The following is a 24,974-nucleotide window of genomic DNA, read 5'->3' as shown; positions in this document are numbered from 1 at the left end:
TCTTACAACTGCTTTTGCTGCATCCCATAGGTTTTAGTCTGCCATGTTTTCATTGTCCTTTGTCTCTAGGTATTTTTTTATTTCCTCTCTGATATCTTCAGTGAACTCTTGATTATTTAGTAGTATATTGTTTAGCCTCCATGTGTTCATATCTTTAACAGATTTTTTCCTGTAATTGATATCTAGTCTCATACCATTGTGGTTGGAAAAGATACTTGATACGATTTCAATTTTCTTAAATTTACCAAGGCTTGATTTATGACCCAAGATATGATCTATCCTGGAGAATGTTCCATGAGCAGTTGAAGAGAAAGTGTATTCTGTTGTTTTTGGATGGAATGTCCTATAAATATCAATTAAGTCCATCTTGTTTAATGTATCATTTAAAGCTTGTGTTTCCTTATTTATTTTCATTTTGGATGATCTGTCCATTGGTGAAAGTGGGGTGTTAAAAGTCCCCTACTATGATTGTGTTACTGTCAATTTCCCCTTTTATCACTGTTAGCATTTGCGTTATTTATTGAGGTGCTCCTATGTTGGGTGCATAAATATTTACAATGTTATATCTTCTTCTAGGATTGGTCCCTTGATCATTATGTAGTGTCCTACTTTGTCTCTTGTAATAGTCTACTATTTTAAAGTCTAGTTTGTCTGATAAGAGAATTGGTACTCCAGCTTTCTTTTGATTTCCATTTGCACGGAATATCTTTTTCCATTGCTTCACCTTCAGTCTGTATGTGTCCTTAGATCTGAAGTGGTTTTCTTATAGACAGCATATATATGGGTCTTATTTTTGTATCCATTCATCCAGTCTATGTCTTTTGGTGGGAGCATTTAATCCATTTACATTTATGGTGGTTATCAATATTTGTGTTCCTATTACCGTTTCCTTAATTGTTTGGGTTTGTTATTGTAGGTCTTTTCCTTGTCTTGTGTTTCCTGCCTAGAGAAGTTGCTTTAGCATTTGTTGTCAAGCTGGTTTCGTGGTGCTGAATTCTATTACCTTTTGTTTGTCTGTAAAGTTTTTAATTTCTCCGTCGAATCTAAATGAGATCCTTGCCGGGTAGAGTAATCTTGGTTGTAGGTTTTTCCTTTTCATCACTTTAAATATGTCCTGCCACTCCCTTCTGGTTTGCAGAGTTCCTGCTGAAAGATCAGGTGTTACCTTATGGGGACTCCCTTGTATGTTATTTGTTGCTTTTCCCTTGTTGATTTTAATATTCTTTCTTTGTATTTAATTTTTGGTAGTTTGATAAATATGTGTCTTGGCGTGTTTCTCCTTGGTTTTATCCAGTATTGGACTCTCTGTGCTTCCTGGACTTGACTGACTATTTCTTTTCCCATATTAGGGAAGTTTTCAACTACAATCTCTTCAAGTATTTTCTCAGTCCCTTTTTTTTCTCTTCTTCTTCTGGAACCCCTACAATTCAAATGTTGGTGTGTTTAATGTTGTCTCAGAGGTCTCTGAGACTGTCCTCAATATTTTTCGTTCTTTATTCTGCTCTACAGTAGTTATTTCCACTATTGTATCTTCCAGGTCACTTATCTGTTCTTCTGCCACAGTTATTCTGCTATTGATTCTTTCTAGAGAATTTTTGATTTCATTTATTGTGTTTTTCATCATTGTTTGTTTGCTCTTTAGTTCTTCTAGGTCCTTGTTAAACGTTTCTTTTATTTTCTCCATTCTATTTCCAAGATTTTGGATCATCTTTACTATCATTACTCTGAATTCTTTTTCAGGTAGACTACCTATTTCCTCTTCATATGTTTGGTTTGGTGGGTTTTTACCTTGCTCTTTCATCTGCTGTGTATTTCTCTCTCTTCTCATTTTGCTTAACTTACTGTATCTCTGGTCTGCTTTCTGCAGGCTGCAGGTTCGTAGTTTCCCTTCTTTTTGGTGGCTGCTCCCAGTGGGTAGGGTTGGTTCAGTGGGTTGTGTAGGCTTCGTGATGGAGGGGACTGGTGTCTCTGTTCTGGTGAATGAGGCTGGATTTTTCTTTCTGGTGGGCAGAACTGCCCCTGGTGGTGTGTTTTGGGGTGTCTGTGACCTTATTATGATTTTAGGCAGCCTCTCTGCTAATGGGTGGGTTTGTGTTCTTGTCTTGTTAGTTGTTTGGCATAGGATGTCCAGCAGTAACTTGCTGGTTGTTGAGCTGGGAGCTGGGTCTTAGCGTTGAGATGGAGGTCTCTGAGAGAGCTTTCTCCATTTGATGTTATGTGGAGCTGGGAAGTCTCTGACGGACCAGTATCCTGATCTCGGCTCTCCCACCTCAGAGGCTCAGGCCTGACACACAGCTGGAGCAGGAAGACCCTGTCAACCACACGGCTCAGAAGAAAAGGGAGAAAAGAAAATAAAGAAAGGAAGAAAAAATAAAATAAAAAGTTATTAAAATAAAAAATTGTTAAAAATAAAAAAATAGGGATTCCCTGGTGGCGCAGTGGTTGAGGGTCTGCCTGCCGATGCAGGGGACACAGGTTTGTGCCCTGGTCTGAGAGGATCCCACGTGCCGTGGAGCGGCTGGGCCCGTGGGCCATGGCTGCTGAGCCTGTGTGTCCGGAGCCTGTGCTCTGCAATGGGAGAGGCCATGGTGGTGAGAGGCCTGTGTACCGCAAAATAAATAAATAAAAAAGTAATTAAAAAGAAAGAAAGAAGAGAGCAACCAAACCAGAAAACAAATCCCCCAATGATAACAAGTCCTAAAAACTATACTAAAAAAAAGAAAAAAAAAAAAATGGACAGAACCCTAGGACAAATAGTAAAATCAAAGCTATACAGACAAAATCATACAAAGAAGCGTACACATACACAGTCCCAAAAAGAGAAAAAGGAGAAAAAATTATATGTGTAAAAAAAAATGGAAGAGAGCAACCAAATCAATAAACAAATCTACCAATGTTAATAATCTCTAAATACTAAACTAAGATAAACATAAAACCAGAAACAAATTAGATGCAGAAAGCTATCCCCAAGTGTACAGTTGCTCCCAAAGTCCACCGCCTCAATTTTGGAATGATTCATTGTCTATTCAGGTGTTCCACAGATGCAGGGTATATCAAGTTGATTGTGGGGATTTAATTCGCTGCTCCTGAGGCTGCTGGGAGAGACTTCCCTTTCTCTTCTTGGTTCACACAGCTCCTGGGGTTCAGCTTTGGATTTGGCCCTGCCTTTGCATGTAGGTCGCCTGAGGGTGTCTGTTCCCACTCAGAGAGGGTGGGTTAAAGTAGCAGCTGATTAGGGCGTTCTGGCTCACTCAGGCCTGGGGGAGGGAGGGGTATGGATGCGGGGCGAGCCTGCGGTGGCAGAGGCCAGTGTGATGTTGCAACAGACTGAGGCGCACCATGTGTTCTCCTGGGGAAGTTGTCCCTGGATCACGGGACCCTGGTGGTGGCTCCCAGGTGGGGAGGTGCGGACAGTGACCTGTGCTTGCACACAGGCTTCTTGGTGGCTGTAGCAGCAGCCTTAGCATCTCATGCCCATCTCTGGTGTCTATGCTGATAGCTGTGGCTCGTGTCTGTCTGTGGAGCTGGTTTAGGGGGTGCTCTGAATCCCCTCTCTTCACACACCCCAAAACAATGGTCTCTTGCCTCTTAGGCAGATCTAGGGTTTTCCTGGACTCCCTCCCAGCTAGCTGTGGTGCACTAGCCCCCTTCAGGCTGTGTTCACGGAGCCAACCTCAGTCCTCTCCCTGGGATCTGACCTCTGAAGCCCGAGCCTCAACTCCCAGCCCCCACCTGCCCTGGTGGGTGAGCAGACAAGCCTCTCAGGCTGGTGAGTGCAGGTCGGCTCTGATCCTCTGTGCGGTAATCTCTCTGCACCCCTGTGGCTGCGCTCTCCTCTATGGCTCCTAAGCTTCCCTGCTGCCAACCCTCCATCTCTGCCTGTGAAGGGCCTTCCTAGTATGTGGAAACCTTTGCTCCTTCACAGCTCCCTCCCACTGGTGCAGGTCCCATCCCTATTCTTTTGTCTCTCTTTTTTCTTTTGCCCGACCCAGGTACATGGGGAGTTTCTTGCCTTTTGGGAAGTCTGAGGTCTTCTGCCAGCATTCAATAGGTGTTCTTTAGGAGTTTTTCCACATGTAGATGTATTTTTGATGCATTTGTGGGGAGGAAGGTGATCTCTACGTCTTACACCTCCGCCATCTTAAAGCTTCCCCCTTTTCATTTACTGGCTCGAATACTTCTCTAAAGAGAAAGATCCTCTTGTGAACTGTTTGGTTAAAACAGAGAGTAATAAAGGCAAAATCAATAATTGATTCTTTCTCTTTATTTACAGGTTTTCAAAATAATGAGTTGGTTTTCTATCATCCCCCAAGGGGACCAATAAGGGCTTTTTTTCCTTAAGCATTACTGGGACTTATGGGATTTAAATGAATTTGATGTGTTTTAATCCACTAAACTATTTTCTTACTGATGCACAAATTTCCATTTTTGGCCAGTGCAAGTCCCTTCACATTGGCTCCTGAGTTCTCTCGACCTGACCTCAGTAAGTGTTTGATAGTTACCTTGCTATCTGGCATGACAAGATTTTCCAGGTTTATCCTCTATATTTCTTGCTCATTTATCAAAATTTAAGAAGAAAATACAGACTTTTCTGAACAATTTTCTTGACTCAGAATGCCAAGGTTTGATTTCAGTGGTTCTTAATGGTATTAACTTTTGCAGGACATATCTTCAGAGTTCCTGGTTCTGAGTTTGAGTTTGTGTTACACAGAAGCATAGCTACCTTGGGTCACTCCTACATTCATTGACCATGCCAGGGTCTTGTCTGAACCACTTTGTTAGACTTACATTTTGTTGTTTCTGTACTGAATAAATATTTCCTTACCATGGGATTTTCCTATAAAGATACCATCATTCAAAAGGAAGGAATTCATTACACATATTCTGTCCTTAAGTGACCTGAGCTGCAAGTGACATTACTTCTCTTTTTAAACTGTCAAGTTTCTCTGACTATATATTTTCCCTGTCACCACTATTAAAGAATTATGTACCTCAAAAAGATATGTTGAAAGACTAGCCCCAATACCTTAGAAGGTGATCTTATTTGGAAATAGAATCATTGCAGATGTGATTGGTTAAGTTTAATGAGGTCATACTAGAGTACCGTGGATTAACCCTTAATCCAATTTAACTAGCATCCCAGTGAGATAAGGGAAGATGATGTGAAGAGAGATATGTAGGGAGAATGCCATATGACTATAAAGGAAGAGATCAGAGTGATGCAGCTACAAGTCAAGGAATGACAACATTGATGGCCACCACCAGAAGTTAGGAAGAGGGAAGGGAGGATTCTACCCAGAGTCTCAGAGGGAGCATAGTCCTGTTGAGACCTTGACTTTGGACTTCTAGCCTCCAGAACTGTGAAAGAAAAAACGTCTGTTGTTTTTTAAGCCACCCAGTTTGTGGTACTTTGTTACAGCAGCCCTCGGAAACTAATAAAATCATCTTCATCAGTAATGTACTACCCTGATCAGTCTAATTATTGAGTCATTAATAGAAAGTGTTTTTTAAAAAGGTAGATTCATAATTTTTTAATATTAGAAAATAAATTATAAGCATTTCTTAGCTTGTATTTAGCACAGAGTATCACAGAATTTGCTTCAAACCCTCATTTAACTGGTGGGAAAATGAAGCCTCAGGAAGGAAAGTGGTTTGCCCAAGGTCACACAGGTATTATGCAGAAGAAACAGAACCAGTATTCAGATCTCTGGATACATAGTTCACTGACTTTTCCATTACATACATTTGAACAATTTCAATTATTTTCAAGTTCCTTTTAGCTCTAGTCTTTCTCTTTGCCTCTTTCTTTTTATCTTTGAAGTGAAATTTAATAACATGCAATGCAGTATGCTTAGTCAATGGAGTGTTGCCCAGAGCTCAGAGGACAGTCCATCCTTACGCTGCAAAATAAATCCTTTTATTATATTCACACTGATTTTATGAAGGTGGATTTTGGTTTTTCTTGAGCATCTTTGAAATCCCTTTATGTCTCTAGAGGTCAGTGTGGCTTAAAGAAACTTTGTTTTAAACTATATTCAGTTAACATTTAATTCGAGGCAACTTAATCAAAGATGACAATAAAGTGATGGCCCAGGGGAACAGAAATTAATTCAGAATTACGAATGCTATAAACACTAACATATATAGTCATATTGATTTTGGTACATGAAAATTTTCACTGAACCTATACACCTTAATATTCTTAGAAATAATTGAATTGATTCCTATACTTTTTAACATGTAAAATAGTATCATTTTTGCTTAAAAATATATGACTCAACCATTCTAAATTCCTTTTAGAATGAGATGTTTGTACTTATATTGAAGGCTGTTTGAATGAACATTTGTGACTAGTCATATTTCTCTAAGATGACACTTCGAAGCTGTTATATGCCTTTGTCTTCATGTGGCATTCAATGCAAAAGAGGCTTTGTGAGCTACTTGGGATGGAGAATTTCCATGGGGAAAACAGGGATATTATTGAAAAGTCTAGTAAATCTCTGACAACTGTGGATTTTATTATTCACAGAGCTTTCAAAATTCCTTTCCTATTCCTCTTCCTCACCTTTCTTTTCTTTGTTGGGATGGGGTAAATGTGAATTGCTGACAAAATTAATAGTTTTTGTACCATTAATAAGAAATCTTAGCTAAGTTTGTCCATTCAAGTGCCTTTCAGTGAGCAAATAGTCACATTGAGACAAGGAGAGGAGAGGAAGGGGAGCTTATGTTTACTGAGTGTCTCCTTGGGGCCAGGCAGCTGCTAAGTGAGCAAGTGCCCCACCTGCCACAACCTGAACCATTCAGCCATTATTTTTTCCCTTTGTGGGGTTTCATGGATAATTTTATTTGTAGAAAGTTTCCCATTGCTAAGATTTCAAATGCACTGGATAGCAGATTAGAGACAGTAAGTTATAAGTAGAGGAAGGAGTGCTGACTGGAATGAGGCAAACACTTTGGAGGCAATGAAAAGCAGGGGCTAAAAATTGACTATAGGGCAAAAGAAAGAAAAGCCAAAAGTGTGGCCCAGGAACTCCCTAGCATAGCAGCCTGGGCCATGTCGTGTACAGGGAAATGGCTTTGCTTACCTTAGGAGCTCCTAAGGGCACTATTTTCCTTCTCATCATTTGACACTGTTGAACTCTTATTATAGTGTGCTGGGCATTGTTCTAATAGCTGGGGATGCTAAAAAAATACTTAGCAGAGATTCTGCCCTAAAGTTTAGTTGCTGTGGAAAGGAAATATTTTAAAAGAGAAAAAAACCCCACCCAATTTACCACAGTCTATATGGTACCAGAAAGTAATAGAAAATTTCAGAGGAGGGAGGAATTATGGAGAGTTGGGTTTGTCAGGAAAGAAGTCATAAGCAAGTACAACAGACATTGATGGCTATTTATCAAACCCATTTTCTCTTATTCCTGGGCTCAAAGACTTCCTTGCAATTTTAGATGTGGTTGTGTAAATGAGTTTTAGCCAATGGGAAATTAACAACCATTATGGGTGCCATTGTCAGTCCTAGTCCATAGAATCCTCTAAATATGATCCTCCACATGTGCTTTCTCTTTCTATAGCAGCAACATTGGAAGCCAAGTGTTAAAGATGGTAGAGCAATCAGATGCAACGAGCCTGGGTTCCTGAGTGTCTGAATCACTGCTTGGAGGGGAGACCCCTGACAATCAGGAACACCTAATTTGGACTTAATGAGAACAAGAAATAAACTTCTGTTGCATTAAACCATTGAGATTTTGGTGTCTTTATGTCACAGCTGTTTATGTTACCTAAATAATATAGAATGTGAGACTAAAACAGAATGTTAAAGGATGTGTAGGATATAGATAATTACAGAAGATGCTGAGGTTATCTCAGACTGGAAGGATGAAATGAGCAATGTCATGGGGACAGGAATGCAACACAATTGGTTGAAATGTAATGTTAAAGAAGGTGATCAGAGCGTTAGGTAGCACCTCTGCTTGTGCAGAAGTTAAGAGTTTGGACCTGACTTTATTGCTGAGGGGGGCAATTGGAAAGATAAAGGGAAATAGAGTTATGCCTTAGGATAATGAAGGCTTGTTTTTTTCAGTGGTGGTTGAAGCATGTTCTAGGACGATTCATTTGGTGGCAGTGTATGGAATGGTTTAGGTTGTTGGTCAGGTCAGGGTGCACTCAGAGAGATCTTCTAGGAGACTGTGGATGAGCACCCAGACTGGGTGACTGATGGTGGAGAGGATCAAAGAAAAGGCTGAATGAATGAGGCATTATCAATGGTGAATGTGAATGACCAACTGTGGGAGCGCTGAGAAAGGAAAGAAGGACTTCCAGGTGTGTATGTTAGCTCACAACAGTGAGTAATGCTTGCAGTTATAAACTTGGCACAAAAAGAGTGTAATGTTTATTGTCTTTAAGATAGCAAGGTAGTATATAATATGTACTAGAAAGACTACTATCAAAATAATTAACGTAAAAAATGTCAGCATGGGCTTTACTGGTGGCGCAGTGTTGAGAGTCCGCCTGCCGATGCAGGGGACGCGGGTTCGTGCCCCGGACTGGGAAGATCCCGCATGCCGCGGAACGGCTGGGCCGGTGAGCCATGGCCGCTGAGCCTGCGCGTCTGGAGTCTGTGCTCCGCAACGGGAGAGGCCACAACAGTTAGAGGCCCGCGTACCGCAAAAAAAAAAAAAAGTCAGCATATGGCATGCTCACAAATTCATTTTATCTTCCTGGGCACACAGAAAGACTACATTTCCCAGCTTTCCTTGCAGCAAGGTGAAAACATGTTGCTGAGTTCTAGCCAAACAAATATCGGTATAAATTGTATATACCACTTCTAAGTCTATCCATAAAACCCTGCCTTTGATTTCCCAGCCTCTCTTCTTTTTTTTTTTTTTTTTTTAAACATCTTTATTGGGGTATAATTGCTTTACAATGGTGTGTTAGTTTCTGCTTTACAACAAAGTGAATCAGCTATACATATACATATGTTCCCATATGTCTTCACTCTTGCGTCTCCCTCCCTCCCACTCTCCCCATCCCACCCTTCCAGGCTGTCACAAAGCACCGAGCTAATATCCCTGTGCCTTGCGGCTGCTTCCCCCCAGCTATCTACCTTACTACGTTTGTTAGTGTGTATATGTCCATGACTCTCTCTCGCCCTGTCAAAACTCACCCTTCCCCCTCCCCATATCCTTAAGTCCGTTCTCCAGTAGGTCTGCGTCTTTATTCCTATCTTACCCCTAGGTTCTAAATGACATTTTTTTCCCTTAAATTCCATATATATGTGTTAGCATACGGTATTTGTCTTTTTCTTTCTGACTTACTTCACTCTGTATGACAGATTCTAGGTCTATCCATCTCATTACAAATAGCTCAATTTCATTTCTTTTTAAGGCTGAGTAATATTCCATTGTGTATATGTGCCACATCTTCTTTATCCATTCATCCGATGATGGGCGCTTAGGTTGTTTCCATGTCCTGGCTATTGTAAATAGAGCTGCAATGAACATTTTGGTACATGACTCTCTTTGAATTTTGGTTTTCTCAGGGTATATTCCAAGTAGTGGGATTGCTGGGTCATATGGTAATTCTATTTGTAGTTTTTTAAGGAACCTCCATACTGTTCTCCACAGTGGCTGAACCAATTCACATTCCCACCAGCAGTGCAAGAGTGTCCCCTTTTCTCCACACCCTCTCCAGCATTTATTATTTCTAGATTTTTTGATGATGGCCATTCTGACTGGTGTGAGATGATATCTCATTGTAGTTTTGATTTGCATTTCTCTAATGATTAATGATGTTGAGCATTCTTTCATGTGTTTGTTGGCATTCTGTATATCTTCTTTGGAGAAATGTCTATTTAGGTCTTCTGCCCATTTTTGGATGGGGTTGTTTGTTTTTTTGTTATTGAGCTGCATGAGCTGCTTGTAAATTTTGGAGATTAATCCTTTGTCATTTGCTTCATTTGCAAATGTTTTCTCCCATTCTGAGGGTTGTCTTTTGGTCTTGGTTATGGTTTCCTTTGCTGTGCAAAAGCTTTGAAGTTTCATTAGGTCCCATTTGTTTATTTTTGTTTTTATTTCCATTACTCTAGGAGGTGGGTCAGAAAGGATCTTGCTGTGATTTATGTCATAGAGTGTTCTTCCTATGTTTTCTTCTAAGAGTTTGATAGTTTCTGGCCTTACATTTAGGTCTTTAATCCATTTTGAGCTTATTTTTGTGTATGGTGTTAGGGAGTGATCTAATCTCATACTTTTACATGTACCTGTCCAGTTTTCCCAGCACCATTTATTGAAGAGGCTGTCCTTTCTCCACTGTACATTCCTGCCTCCTTTATCAAAGATAAGGTGTCCATATGTGCGTGGGTTTATCTCTGGGCTTTCTATCCTGTTCCACTGATCTATCTTTCTGTTTTTGTGCCAGTACCATACTGTCTTGATTACTGTAGCTTTGTAGTATAGTCTGAAGTCAGGGAGCCTGATTCCTCCAGCTCCTTTTTTCGTTCTCAAGATTGCTTTGGCTATTCGGGGTCTTTTGTGTTTCCATACAAATTGCGAAATTTTTTGTTCTAGTTCTGTGAAAAATGCCAGTGGTAGTTTGATAGGGATTGCATTGAATCTGTAGATTGCTTTGGGTAGTAGAGTCATTTTCACAATGTTGATTCTTCCCATCCAAGAACATGGTATATCTCTCCATCTATTTGTATCATCTTTAATTTCTTTCATCAGTGTCTTATAATTTTCTGCATACAGGTCTTTCGTATCCTTAGGTAGGTTTATTCCTAGATATTTTATTCTTTTTGTTGCAATGGTAAATGGGAGTGTTTTCTTGATTTCACTTTCAGATTTTTCATCATTAGTATATAGGAATGCCAGAGATTTCTGTGCATTAATTTTGTATCCTGCTACTTTACCAAATTCATTGATTAGCTCTAGTAGTTTTCTGGTAGCATCTTTAGGATTCTCTATGTATAGTATCATGTCATCTGCAAACAGTGACAGCTTTACTTCTTCTTTTCCGATTTGGATTCCTTTTATTTCCTTTTCTTCTCTGATTGCTGTGGCTAAAACTTCCAAAACTATGTTGAATAAGAGTGGTGAGAGTGGGCAACCTTGTCTTGTTCCTGATCTTAGTGGAAATGCTTTCAGTTTTTCACCATTGAGGATGATGTTTGCTGTGGGCTTGTCATATATGGCTTTTATTATGTTTAGGAAAGTTCCCTCTATGCCTACTTTCTGGAGGGTTTTTATCATAAATGGGTGTTGAATTTTGTCGAAAGCTTTCTCTGCATCTATTGAGATGATCATATGGTTTTTCTCCTTCAATTTGTTAATATGGTTTATCACATTGATAGATTTGCGTATATTGAAGAATCCTTGCATTCCTGGAATAAACCCCACTTGATCATGGTGTATGATCCTTTTAATGTGCTGTTGGATTCTGTTTGCTAGTATTTTGTTGAGGATTTTTGCATCTATGTTCATCAGTGATATTGGCCTGTAGTTTTCTTTCTTTGTGACATCCTTGTCTGGTTTTGGTATCAAGGTGATGGTGGCTTCGTAGAAGGAATTTGGGAGTGTTCCTCCCTCTGCTATATTTTGGAAGAGTTTGAGAAGGATAGGTGTTAGCTCTTCTCTAAACGTTTGATAGAATTCACCTGTGAAGCCATCTGGTCCTGGGCTTTTGTTTGTTGGAAGGTTTTTAATCACAGTTTCAATTTCAGTGCTTGTGATTGGTCTGTTCATATTTTCTATTTCTTCCTGATTCAGTCTTGGCAGGTTGTGCATTTCTAAGAATTTGTCCATTTCTTCCAGATTGTCCATTTTATTGGCATAGAGTTGCTTGTAGTAATCTCTCATGATTTTTTTTATTTCTGCAGTGCCAGTTGTTACTTCTCCTTTTTCATTTCTAATTCTATTGATTTGAGTCTTCTCCCTTTTTTTCTTGATGAGTCTGGCTAGTGGTTTATCTATTTTGTTTATCTTCTCAAAGAACCAGCTTTTAGTTTTATTGATCTTTGCTATTGTTTCCTTCATTTCTTTTTCATTTATTTCTGATCTGATTTTTATGATTTCTTTCCTTCTGCTAGCTTTGGGGTTTTTTTGTTCTTCTTTCTCTAATTGCTTGAGGTGCAAGGTTAAGTTGTTTATTCGAGATGTTTCCTGCTTCTTAAGGTGGGCTTGTATTGCTATAAACTTCCCCCTTGGAACTGCTTTTGCTGCATCCCATAGGTTTTGGGTCGTTGTGTCTCCATTGTCATTTGTTTCTAGGTATTTTTTTATTTCCTCTTTGATTTCTTCAGTGATCACTTCATTATTAAGTAGTGTATTGTTTAGCCTCCATGTGTTTGTATTTTTTACAGATCTTTTCCTGTAATTGATATCTAGTCTCATGGCGTTGTGGTCGGAAAAGATACTTGATACAATTTCAGTTTTCTTAAATTTACCAAGGCTTGATTTGTGACCCAAGATATGATCTATCCTGGAGAATGTTCCATGAGCACTTGAGAAAAATGTGTATTCTGTTGTTTTTGGATGGAGTGTCCTATAAATATCAATTAAGTCCATCTTGTTTTTTTTTTAATGTATCATTTAAAGCTTGTGTTTCCTTATTTATTTTCATTTTGGATGATCTGTCCATGGGTGAAAGTGGGGTGTTAAAGTCCCCTACTATGAATGTGTTACTGTTGATCTCCCCTTTTATGGTTGTTAGTATTTGCCTTATGTATTGAGGTGCTCCTATGTTGGGTGCATAAATATTTACAATTGTTATATCTTCTTCTTGGATCGATCCCTTGATCATTATGTAGTGTCCTTCTTTGTCCCTTTTAATAGTCCTTATTTTAAAGTCTATTTTGTCTGATATGAGAATTGCTACTCCAGCTTTCTTTTGGTTTCCATTTACATGGAATATCTTTTTCCATCCCCTTACTTTCAGTCTGTATGTGTCTCTAGGTCTGAAGTGGGTCTCTTGTAGACAGCATATATAAGGGTCTTGTTTTTGTATCCATTCAGCCAATCTGTGTCTTTTGGTGGGAGCATTTAGTCCATTTACATTTAAGGTAATTATTGATATGTATGTTCCTATTTCCATTTTATATATTGTTTTGGGTTCGCTACTATAGGTCATTTCCTACTCTTGTGTTTCGTGTCTAGAGAAGTTCCTTTAGCATTTGTTGTAAAGCTGGTTTGGTGGTGCTGAACTCTCTCAGCTTTTGCTTGTCTGTAAAGGTTTTAATTTCTCCATCAAATGTGAATGAGATCCTTGCTGGGTAGAGTAGTCTTGGTTTCAGGCTATTCTCCTTCATCACTTTCAGTATGTCCTGCCACTCCCTTCTGGCTTGTAGGGTTTCTGCTGAGAGATCAGCTGTTAACCTTATGGGGATTCCCTTGTGTGTTATTTGTTGTTTTTCCCTTGCTGCTTTTAATATGCTTTCTTTGTATTTAATTTTTGACAGTTTGATTAATATGTGTCTTGGCGTGTTTCTCCTTGTATTTATCCTGTATGGGACCCTCTGTGCTTCCTGGACTTGATTAACTATTTCCTTTCCCATATTAGGGAAGTTTTCAACTATAATCTCTTCAAATATTTTCTCAGTCCCTTTCTTTCTTTCTTCTTCTTCTGGAACCCCTATAATTCGAATGTTGGTGCGTTTCATGTTGTCCCAGAGGTCTCTGAGACTGTCCTCAGTTCTTTTCATTCTTTTTTCTTTATTCTGCTCTGCAGTAGTTATTTCCACTACTTTATCTTCCAGGTCACTTATCCGTTCTTCTGCCTCAGTTATTCTGCTATTGATCCTATCTAGAGTGATTTTAATTTCATTTATTGCATTGTTCATCGTTGCTTGTTTCATCTTTAGTTCTTGTAGGTCCTTGTTAACTGTTTCTTGCATTTTGTCCATTCTACTTCCAAGATTTCGGATCATCCTTACTATCATTATTCTGAATTCTTTTTCAGGTAGATTGCCTATTTCCTCTTCATTTGTTAGGTCTGGTGGGTTTTTATCTTGCTCCTTCATCTGCTGTGTGTTTTTCTGTCTTCTCATTTTGCTTATCTTACTGTGTTTGGGGTCTCCTTTTTGCAGGCTGCAGGTTCGTAGTTCCCGTTGTTTTTGATGTCTGTCTCCAGTGGCTAAGGTTGTTTCAGTGGGTTGTGTAGGCTTCCTGGTGGAGGGGACTAGTGCCTGTGTTGTGCTGGATGAGGCTGGATCTTGTCTCTCTAGTGGGCAGGTTCACGTCTGGTGGTGTGTTTTGGGGTGTCTGTGGCCTTATTATGATTTTAGGCAGCCTCTCTGCTAATGGGTGGGGTTGTGTTCCTGTTTTGCTAGTTGTTTGGCATAGGTTGTCCAGCACTATGGCTTGCTGGTCGTTGAGTGAAGCTGGGTGCTGGTGTTAAGATGGAGGTCTCTGGGATATTTCCACCGTTTAATATTATGTGGAGCTGGGAGGTCTCTTGTTGACCAGTGTCCTGAAGTTGGCTCTCCTACCTCAGAGGCAGAGCCCTGACTCCTGGCTGGAGCACCAAGAGCCTTTCATCCACACAGCTCAGAATAAAAGGGAGAAAAAGTAGGGAGAATTAGTAGAAGTATGAGTAAAGAAAGAGGGAAAGGAGGAAAGGAAGGAAGGAAGAAAGAAGCAAAGAAGGAAAGAAAGGAGGGAGGGAGGGAGGGAGGGAGGAAGGAAGGAAGGAGGGAAAGAAGGAAAAAAAGACAGAAAGAAAGATGATACAGTAAAAATAAAATAAAGTATAATATAGTTATTGAATTAAAAAATATTTAGAAAAAAAAAAAAAAGGGACGGATAGAACCTTAGGACAAATGTTGGAAGCAAAGCTATACAGAGAAAATCTTACACAGAAGCATACACATACACCTTCACAAAAAGAGGTAAAGGGGGAAAAATCATAAATCCTGCTCCCTGAGACCACCTCCTCAATTTGGGGTGATTCGTTGTCTAAAGGAGGGAGGGAAGGAAGGAAAGAAAGAAAGAACGAAGGTAAAGTATAATAAAGTTATCACAATTAAACTTAATTATTAAGAAAAAGAATTTTTAAAAAAAAGTCATGGACGGATATAGCCCTAGGACAAATGGTGGAAGCTAGAGTATACAGACTAGATGTCACACAGAAGCATACACGTACACATTCACAAAAAGAGGAAAAGGGAAAAAAATCATAGATCTCGCTCCTAAATTCCACCTCTTCAATTTGGGATCATTCCTTGTCTATTCACGTATTCCACAGATGCAGGGTATATCAAGTTGATTGTGGAGCTTTAATCCGCTGCTTCTGTGGCTGCTGGGAGAGATTTCCCTTTCTCTTCTTTGTTCTCACAGCTCACAGGAGCTCAGCTTTGGATTTGGCCCTGCCTCTTGCGTGTAGGTCGCTGGAGGGCGTCTGTTTTTTCGCTCAGACAGGACGGGGTTAAAGGAGCCGCTGATTCGGGGCCTCCGGCTCACTCAGGCCGGGGGTTGGGGGATGGGGGAAGGAGGGGCACTGCGTGCGGGGCCGGCCTGCGGCGGCAGAGGCAGCGTGACGTTGCGGCAGAGGCCGGCGTGACGTTGCACCAGCCTGAGGCCCGCCGTGCGCTGTCCCGGGGAAGTTGTCCCTGGATCCCGGGAACCTGGCAGTGGCGGGCTGCACAGGCTCCGCGGAAGAGGGGTGTGGAGAGTGACCTGTGCTCGCACACAGGCCCCCCGGTGGCGGCAGCAGCAGCCTTAGCGTCTCCCGCCCGTCTCTGGGGTCCGCGGTTGTAGCCGCGGCTCGCGCCCGTCTCTGGGGTTTGCGCTTTCAGCCGCGGCTCGCGCCCGTCTCGGGGGCTCGCGCCCTCAGCCGCGGCTCGCGCCCGTCTCTGGGGTTCGCGCTTTTAGCCGCGGCTCGCGCCCGTCTCTGGAGTTCCTTTAAGCAGCGCTCTTAAACCCCTCTCCTCGCGCACCAGGAAACAAAGAGGGAAGAAAAAGTCTCTTGCCTCTTCGGCCGGTGCAGGCTTTTCCCCGAACTCCCTCCCGGCTAGTCGTGGTGCACTAACCCCTTCAGGCTATGTTCAAGCCGCCAACCCCAGTCCTCTCCCTGAGCTCCGTCCAAAACCAAAACCCGAGCCTCAGCTCGCAGCCCCGCCCGCCCCGGTGGGTGAGCAGCAAGCCTCTCGGGTTGGTGAGTGCCGGTCGGCACCGATCGTCTGTGCAGGAATCTCCCCGCTTTGCCCTCCGCACCCGTCGCTGTGCACTACTCCGCGGTCCCGAAACTCCCCCCTCTGCCTCCCGCAGTCTCCGCCCGCGGAGGGGCTTCCTAGTGTGTGGAAACTTTTCCTCCTTCACAGCTCCCTCCCACTGGTGCAGGTGCCGTCCTTATTCTTTTGTCTCTGTTTTTTCTTTTGCCCTACCCAGTTACGTGGGGAGTTTCTTGCCTTTTGGGAGGTCTGAGGTCTTCTGCCAGCCTTCAGTAGGAGTTCTGTAGGAGTTGTTCCACGTGTGGATGTATTTCTGGTGTATCCGTGGGGAGGAAGGCGATCTCCGCGTCTTACTCTTCCGCCATCTTCAAGGTCCCCCCCCAGCCTCTCTTCTCCTTCTGTGGCAATCTTGGAGGCTACATAGGCCAAATGAAGAGCTGCAGTATGGGAGAATCCTAGATCCCTGAGTCATTATTTGGATGAGAGCTTGTCATTCAATCACACTGAACCATGACTTGAGAGAGAAATGAATCTTTGTTGTATTAACCACTGAGATTTTAGGGTGTATTTATTATAGCAGTATAGCTAATCTCTTTTTGAACTACATAGAACACTTATTCAATCATTCAGCAAAGCTTCACTGAGCATCTAATATGCTCAAGGGATGGGCTAGCCCTAAAATCAAACTTTCTTAATAGTATCTCCTGGTGGAATATTCTCATGACAGCACTAATCCAACAGATTTTTATTATCTAGAAATTTATTAAGTCATACATTATTTCAAAGTCATACACTTGTTTACTGTCATCCTCCCATTCTTTGGATTTCAATTATTAAATTTTGGTCCTGTGTCCGTTTTTTAAACAGGAGAGTTGACAGTACATTTTGACTGCCTTTTATTAAATTCCTTTTTGACAAAACTTCTAGTGACCAGGTGAGAGAGGCTTAAAATAAGGAAATCTTATCTCACAATATCTTGCCTGAAATAGTTTTGGGGGTATTGACAGATACAGTTTAGAGCTTCTTTTATTTTTTCGTTATCTGACAGCCAGTGACTTAATGATGCCAAGACACCTGCCCACATGTACTGGAGGTCTGTGCAGAGATTGAAAACCTTGATCACCTTGGGAATTTCAGTTCCACAACAAGAAGTTAAAAACCTGAAGTTTTTATTGAAATGGATTTATATGTCTTCTCTCTGTCAAATCCTCCTTCACATTTGAATGTGAGAGTCTGATGTGAACACTCATCAAAGAATAAATTAATTTCCAATGTACGTTTAAATCCTCATCATTATTTTCATTGAACAGTGTCAGAGTAATGACCAGGTACCATTCTTGGTATGGAAACTGTAGGCAGACCTGATCTCTGGAAAGCAAACTGTTGCTCTTAATTAGTGCTACCCTTCAGGTGGGTTGGAAGGTGATAGTTTATATACCATTTTAACATTTTCCCCCCAAATAAAAGCAGTTTCATTCTTTTTATGATTATAAATATACTATGTGAACATTTAACAATTGAAGCATGCAAAAAAGCATAAGGAAGAGCAGAAGAATACCCCAAAACTTACTAAGAGAGAACTGCTGTTAATATTTTGGAGTACATCCTTTAAGCCTCCTCTATTCACAAACAAAAAACACATACACACAAAGGCAGACAGTTCTGCATAAACAGAATCACAATACAGATATTTTTATAATCTAAATTTTCACTCACAAACCTGACATAGATGTCTGCTTGCCAATAAATCTAGAGCTACAAAATCATTTTAAAGACTATATTCCTTTGGGAAAATATCATAATTTAACCAGTCTGCTGTTGATGGACATTCAGGTCTTTTCCAGCTTTTCACTATTATAAAGAATGCTGCCATGAGCATATATGTATATATATTTGAATTTGTGTGAGTAGTGTAAATTCCTAGGGTGAAATTGCTGGGAGGAAGGTAAGCACATTTACTATTTCCAACTTTAACATTGCTGGAAGGACAGCCTATTTATCATCTTGGCTAATGCATTGGAAAGACAGGGAGAGGAAGACAACTAAATTCAAAGGGACTGAGAGAAGGAAATTCACTCTTCTAGTCTACCAAGAATAAGTCAAAACTACCTGAGAAAAATGAGAGAACACATGTTTCTTCTAAAGGCTGTTCTGTTGTTCTTTAAAATCTTTGTTATGGAGCCTGGTATTCCAATGTATGGCAATCTTCAGTGTATCATGACATTTATTAAAGTTGCATCCAAGAGGTAAATTTAGTGTGAGTGGCAAGAAGGGGAAAGATTTTATTGGAGCAGAATAATGTCACAGCTCTTTCGCAGTTCATCTGTCTCTTCTTTTCTTCCAAGTCAGTCTGTGGAATCCCTCATGACACTGGTTTTGTTGGTGTGCTGTGAAGCTGTCCATGAGTTCCTCATGGTTTCCTTCTGGCTGCTTCACAAGCATTTTATTCCCATGCCTCTGCTGAAGAAAAGGGCGCCTTTAGATGTATTTATTTCCTTGTCTCTTTCCTCTACCTCACATTGATAAGTGCTCTGAAAAGGCAAGGCAGGAGAAGTTGGAGTTTTAGGGTTGAGAACATAGGATGTGGAGTCTGTATTAATCAATGTTATGGTAACAACAACAACAAAACCACAAAATCTTTGGAATCGTAGGGGGCTTAACACAACTAAAGTTTTGTTTTTTGCATTCAGAAAGTTTGATGCACATCTCAGAACTCCTCACAGCAACTCTCTTCCAGGTAGTGTCATCTGAATCCAGGGTTTCTCTGTTTTGAGATCCTGCCATCTCCCCTCAACTCATGGCTTCCAGGGTTGCCTCTTAAATGCCTCAGTTCAGAAGTGACACACATCATTCTCATCTTCTCATAATCTTTTCTGCTCATGGCTCATTGGGCCCATGGCCCCAGGCTAACTGCACGGAGGCTGGGAAATGTAGGGTAACACTATTGTTTGGTGCAGCCAGACCTAGTATTACATAGTTCTGTTTCTTTTTTTAATTTATTTATTTTTGGCTGCTTTGGGTCTTCATTGCTGCACGCGGGCTTTCTCTATTTGCGATGAGTGGGGGCTACTCTTCGTTGCGGTGCGCAGGCTTCTCATTGCAGTGGCTTCTCTTGTTGCAGACCACAGGCTCTAGGCGTGCGAGCTTCAGTAGTTATGGCATGCAGGCTCAGAAGTTGTGGCTCACGGTCCCTAGAGCTCAGGCTCAGTAGTTGTGGAGCATGGGCTTAGCTGCTCCCTGGCATGTGGGATCTTCCCGGACCAGGGATCGAACCCGTGTCCCCTGCATTGGCAGGCAGATTCTTAACCACTGCACCACCAGGGAAGTCCCAGTTCTGTTTCTTACTAGTGTGTGAACATTTCTGTGCCTCAGTTTCCTCATTTGTACAATGGGGATCAGACTACCTCTTTTATACCATGTTAAATGAGATAATATGCATAAAGGCACATAGGAAGTTCTCAAGAAAAGAAATGATAGCTGCTAATATTAGTGTTAGCTGCCCTGGGAAATGAATATAATTACAACTAGTCAGGGCTTGAATTTGTACAAAGAATGCGTACTAGGATATAAGAGAGAGAACTCACTTCCAAGGAACGTTGACAAAGGAAAGCTTCAATGTGGAGAAAGTATTTGGGTTGGGCTCTGAAAAAATTTGCTCCATTTCCTTTAAATCCTTGGAGGAAAAAAGCAGTCTTGCAGAGACTGGGGCAATAGAGGGAAAAACAACTAATGCTGAGGATCTTTCAGTGAGTTATGACCTGAAATGGGAAACGAATTGTGAGCAAATGACAAGTAAGGTGGTGTTAGTTACGTCTCAGTAGTCTGTACTTTATAAACAAAAGACTTCAATCCTGGTTACATTATTTTTGGGGTCTGCTAAGAGGCTGGGTGAACCATGTTCCTCTGAGTTAGGACCACCTCAAGGTTTCACCTTCAAAATTCTGAGTTGGGGGATGAAACAGCCCTCTAAGGAGGAGCCTAGTTCTCCCACAGGAAGTTTGAAGCACAATGAGAGCTAGATTTATTTTCACCTTTTCGAACAAAAGTTTACAGGGCTCAGCTGTGGGGACAAAAGGTCTATAAGGCATTTCTCTGCTTCTGGAACCAGCCCAGTCCCCAGTCCTCTGATGTTTGATTTTAGAGCTAAGCTTCTGACCTTTGCACTTCTCCCTTGGTTTGGAGAACTTGTAAAGTCTCTCCTCTGGTCTGCTTGGCTTGCCTGCCCCCTCAATTCTTGGCCCTGCTTATTTTCCCAGTTTTGGTGAGAAGAAATCTTAATTTGCCCCTGCCTCAGGGAACCCCTTTGGTGTGGCTGAGCCCTAGACTCCCTCCCAGCTTGATCCCAGGAGCCTCAGTCTTGGTGGTGGTATGGTGGTGTTGTCAAGAGTGAATGCCCTGAGGGAAGGCTGCCTGTGTCAGAATCCTGTGTCTGCCACTCAGTGGCCAAATGATCTCAGTCAAAACACTCAGCCTCTTGTCCCTCAGTGTTTTCATTTGGAAAATGTGGATAGTAATAATAGTACTGGCCTCATAGGGTTGTGAGGATTAAACAAGGGTTAAGTTGAGTAAAAGTTACATAGAACAGTGCCTTGCCTATAGTGAGTACTTAATTTTCATCTATTATTATTTAGGACAAGGGTGCCCTGGGGCACAGGAAGGAAGCAATTAATTTGGCCCAGGAGAGCCAGGAAAAGCTCCATAGAAATGATGACACTTGAACAGAGTTTGGATCAATGAGTTAATTCCCGGGGAGGGCTTGGAGGGAGGGCAATGTAAGAAGAGAGAAAGAATGATATAAAAGCTCAGGTATGAGACATAAAATAAGAAGTTCACATGCACGGAGCATTGGATGAATGGTGGGGGTGTGGGAGAGGGAGACAGTCCAGGCTGGAGAAGTGGGAAAAGGGGAAACTGAGAAGGACCTTAATGCCAATCCAGTAAGTTGGTACCTGACTCCTAGGCAGCAGGAAGCCAACAAGGATCTTTAGGCAAGGAAGTGATTATGGTCAGTTTTGTAAGATCACACTGACTGTGATGTGAAAGGTGGATTACAGTGGGCTGAAGTGTTGTCAGGGAGTCCCGTGGATGAGGCTCTTTCATTAATCCAAGGGGAGAAATCATATGAGAGCTTTATATCATGGGCCACTAATAATGACTACTCTCCCCTTCCCTTCTGTCTATTGGGATTTGGATGGGTATGAGGTTTTTTACTTGTTTTGTTTTTCTGTTATTTTAATGTTTTGCCCCCAAAACATAATAAGTCAGACCTTCTTAAACTAATAATTCACAGTGTAAATCCAATACACTGCTTTGTCTCCACTCACCCACTGCATCCGTCAACCTTTTCTGGCCAGTGTAGTCTGTTATGGGTTAAAATGTATTTGATACGGCATTGCAGCTTTAAGTATGCAAGAGCTTGGATGGCATCCGAATTTAGTTTTTCCTTTGTTTCACTTGTCACACCATTAGCAATACGCCTGGGTGAGTGACCTAGGGTAAAGGATTAAGTTTAAAAACCATCTTGGCATTTTTCTGCTTGCATTGGTTGGACTTAGACTGAGGTTTCATTAAATATTTAATTTTATTTGGTTTGCTGCAGAGTAAAGTCTAAAAGAACTCCAAACGGTCTTTTATTTTTACAGTTCACCTGCACTTCTTGTTATCCTCAAACGAAAGAATCCTGCCTTCAGACACAAAGTTATTTCAAGAAATTTTACTAGCATATGCCCTACCTCATGTGTTTTGAATTATGTTACCTGTAGAACTAATCCATCAGGAGCTTTGTAAAAGCACTGCATAGGTCTGGAGAGTGTGTCCAATTGGAATTCTAAGCTATATTTCCTATCTAAACCTTTCCTTCATTTATAAAACTTATGTATTTTCCCCCCTTGCTTTATACCTCTTGAAAAAGTAGCAAAGTTACCCATGGTTTTAGAAGTTTCTTTTCTCAGAGCAGCTAGTGTAAAAATCTACAAAGATAGAAGAAAACCTGGCAGATTTTTTCCCCCTAACATATTTCTGTTTAGCTGAGAAAAAGACTCAGCTCATGCCATTCAATTCAGCGTTCCTTTTCATTAATACTGAATAAAATGTTTTGAGAGTTGGCTGGTTCACCTTCTTTGAAACATTCCTCTTCTTTAAACAACTTTGGGAGATGTTCAATCCAACCTGAATAGTAATCAGGTTCTTCTTCCCTTTCTCTTTTTGCGTGGGTCTTCCGAGTAGAGAAGGTAACTGGTGCTGACTCCCAAAGTGGTTTTTCCAGAGGCAATAAATTAATCTGGTAAACCACTGTTAGAAGTATCCTCACCCTTCCTTTTCTCAGAGGATTGCTGGGTTTTTCACTGGGCTTTTTGTGGGACCTCCAGCTGACACTGAAGACTTCTCTATGCTGTGCCATCTTTTGTGAGTCTCTCTGGGTGTGCCAGAAAGATCTAAGGATTTAAAGATCATCAGTGCCTCCAAAGTCACTAGGGGTTCCACTTAATTTTTCTTTCCTTTACACCTACATTGCTATATTCCTTTAGAAAAGAACTCTCAGCTTACATGCAGCCAGGCTCTGGAGGGTTCTAGAAAAGTATGAGAGCAGTCTCAGTTACTTGAAAGTCCATCAAGTGGAGGAGGATTTAACATATTTGATATACAGCTCTGAGTGATAGTGCCAGGATAAGTAGGTTAAAAAAAATATCGAGGCAAACATTTTCCCCAGTGTATGTTCTGCAGGTCTATGGAATGCTGATGGGTATTGGGGTTGGTGTGTGGAAGGTTTCAAGGTAAATGAAATTAGAAAATGCTGTGCTAAGGCTTCCCTGGTGGCGCAGTGGTTAAGAGTCCGCCTGCCGATGCAGGAGACACGGGTTCGTGCCCCGGTCCGGGAAGATCCCACGTGCCGCGGAGCGGCTGGGCCCGTGAGCCATGGCCACTGAGCCTGCGCGTCCAGAGCCTGTGCTCCACAACGGGAGAGGCCACAACAGTGAGAGGCCCACGTACCGCAAAAAAAAAAAAAAAAGAAAAAAGAAAATGCTGTGTTAATGCTGTTAAACATCAAAGCTAATGAGTATTGTAAATATCTAGCTTTAAACATCAAAGCTAATGAGTATTGTAAATATCTAAGAGGAGCATATAGTGTATGCTTACTTGACCGTGGAATGTTTTTCATGGAGCAGGTTAAAGGACAGATGCTCCTCACTGAAGCACCAAGAAAGGGCTCTGCTGCCTAACATGAGAATAAATTTTACTATTATAATTTAGAAGCTTTAGCTGTGAGTCCTAGCACAGGGAAGTCATGCTGCCTTTAAGCATTTAACAGCATACTCCTTCCAGAACATTACCAAAACGTTATCTTTCAGATGTGTCTTCTGAAGTTGTACATGGCATTGTCAATATTACTATTACATTAACTGTACAATGAAGTTAATAATAGTGCTGATTTCACTGCTATGTATTTGGGGCTTACTCTATTTACTAAGTGATAAAAGATTGATTCAAAAATATATATTACTTTGTTAGAATTTGGCTATTATGGTGATGATATTACAGTGACTCATTTTAGTTTGGAATTTCAAAGACTAGAAGAGTTTGTATTACTAACATCCATACGACTTGAACCAAATAACGTGGTATATTTAAAACTAGGTTCTTTCTAGCCATGTATAATGGACATTTAGAAAGGGAGAAAGAACAAGAAAAATTTGTGTTTTACAGCAAAGACATTTTATCTCCTCTTGTGAGTAAGTCTAACCCAAAGTATTTCTTAACTCTGCCTTAATAACTGTGGGGGGGGGGAACTATTTTAATTAGCAGTGAGTACCAAAGGTCCTGTGGTTACCAACAGAAAAAAAAATGCTCTTAGATGCAAGTGGAAATCTGATATATGAGACAGAGAGATGGCAATCATGTTTAACCCAACTTCGAGCAGTTCAGACTATCTCTTGGCTATTACTTTAAAAGAAGACTTAATTTTTAGAGAACATTTTTAGGTTTATGACAAAATTGAGAGGAATGTAAAGATATTTATATCCCCTGTTCCAACACATGCTTAGCCTCCTTCATTATCAACATCCCCTACCAGACTGGTACTTTTTTTTTTTTTTAACCAAGGATGAACCTACAATGACATCATTATCACCCAAAGTTCATTATTTACCTTAGGGTTCACTCTTGGTATTGTACATTCTATGGGTTTGGATAAATGTATAGTGACATATATCCATCATTATAATATCATGCAGAGTATTTTCACTGCCCTAGAAACCCTCTGTGCTCTGCCTATTCATCCACCCCACCCCCTGGCAACCACTGATCTTTTTATTGTCTCCATAGTTTTGTCTTTTCTACAATGTCATATAGTTGGAATCATACAGTAGACCACCTTTTCAGATTGGCTCCTTTCACATAATAATATGCATTTAAGTTTCCTTTTCATGGCTTGATAGCTCATTTCTTTTTAGTGCTGAATAATATTCCATTGTCTGGATGTACCACAGTTTACTTATCCATTCACCGTTTGAAGGACATCTTGGTTGCTTCCAGGTTTAGACAATTATGAATAAAGCTGCTATAAACATCCACGTGCAGTTTTTTAAATGTGTGGACATACGTTTGCAACTCCTTTAGGAAAATAAGGAAGAGCATAATTGCTGGATTGTATAGTAAGAGTATGTTTAGTTTTGTAAGAAACCTCTAAATTGTCTTCCAAAGTGTCTGCTCTATTTTGCATTCCCACCAGCAACATATGAGAGTTCCTGTTGCTCCACATCCACACTAGCATTTGGTATTGTCAGTGTTCTGGATTTTGGCTATTCTAATAGGTATGTAGTGG

Source organism: Phocoena sinus, chromosome 4, assembly GCF_008692025.1.
Source record: "Phocoena sinus isolate mPhoSin1 chromosome 4, mPhoSin1.pri, whole genome shotgun sequence".
NCBI classification, from domain to species: domain Eukaryota; kingdom Metazoa; phylum Chordata; class Mammalia; order Artiodactyla; family Phocoenidae; genus Phocoena; species Phocoena sinus.
This window is presented reverse-complemented; position numbering follows the sequence as displayed.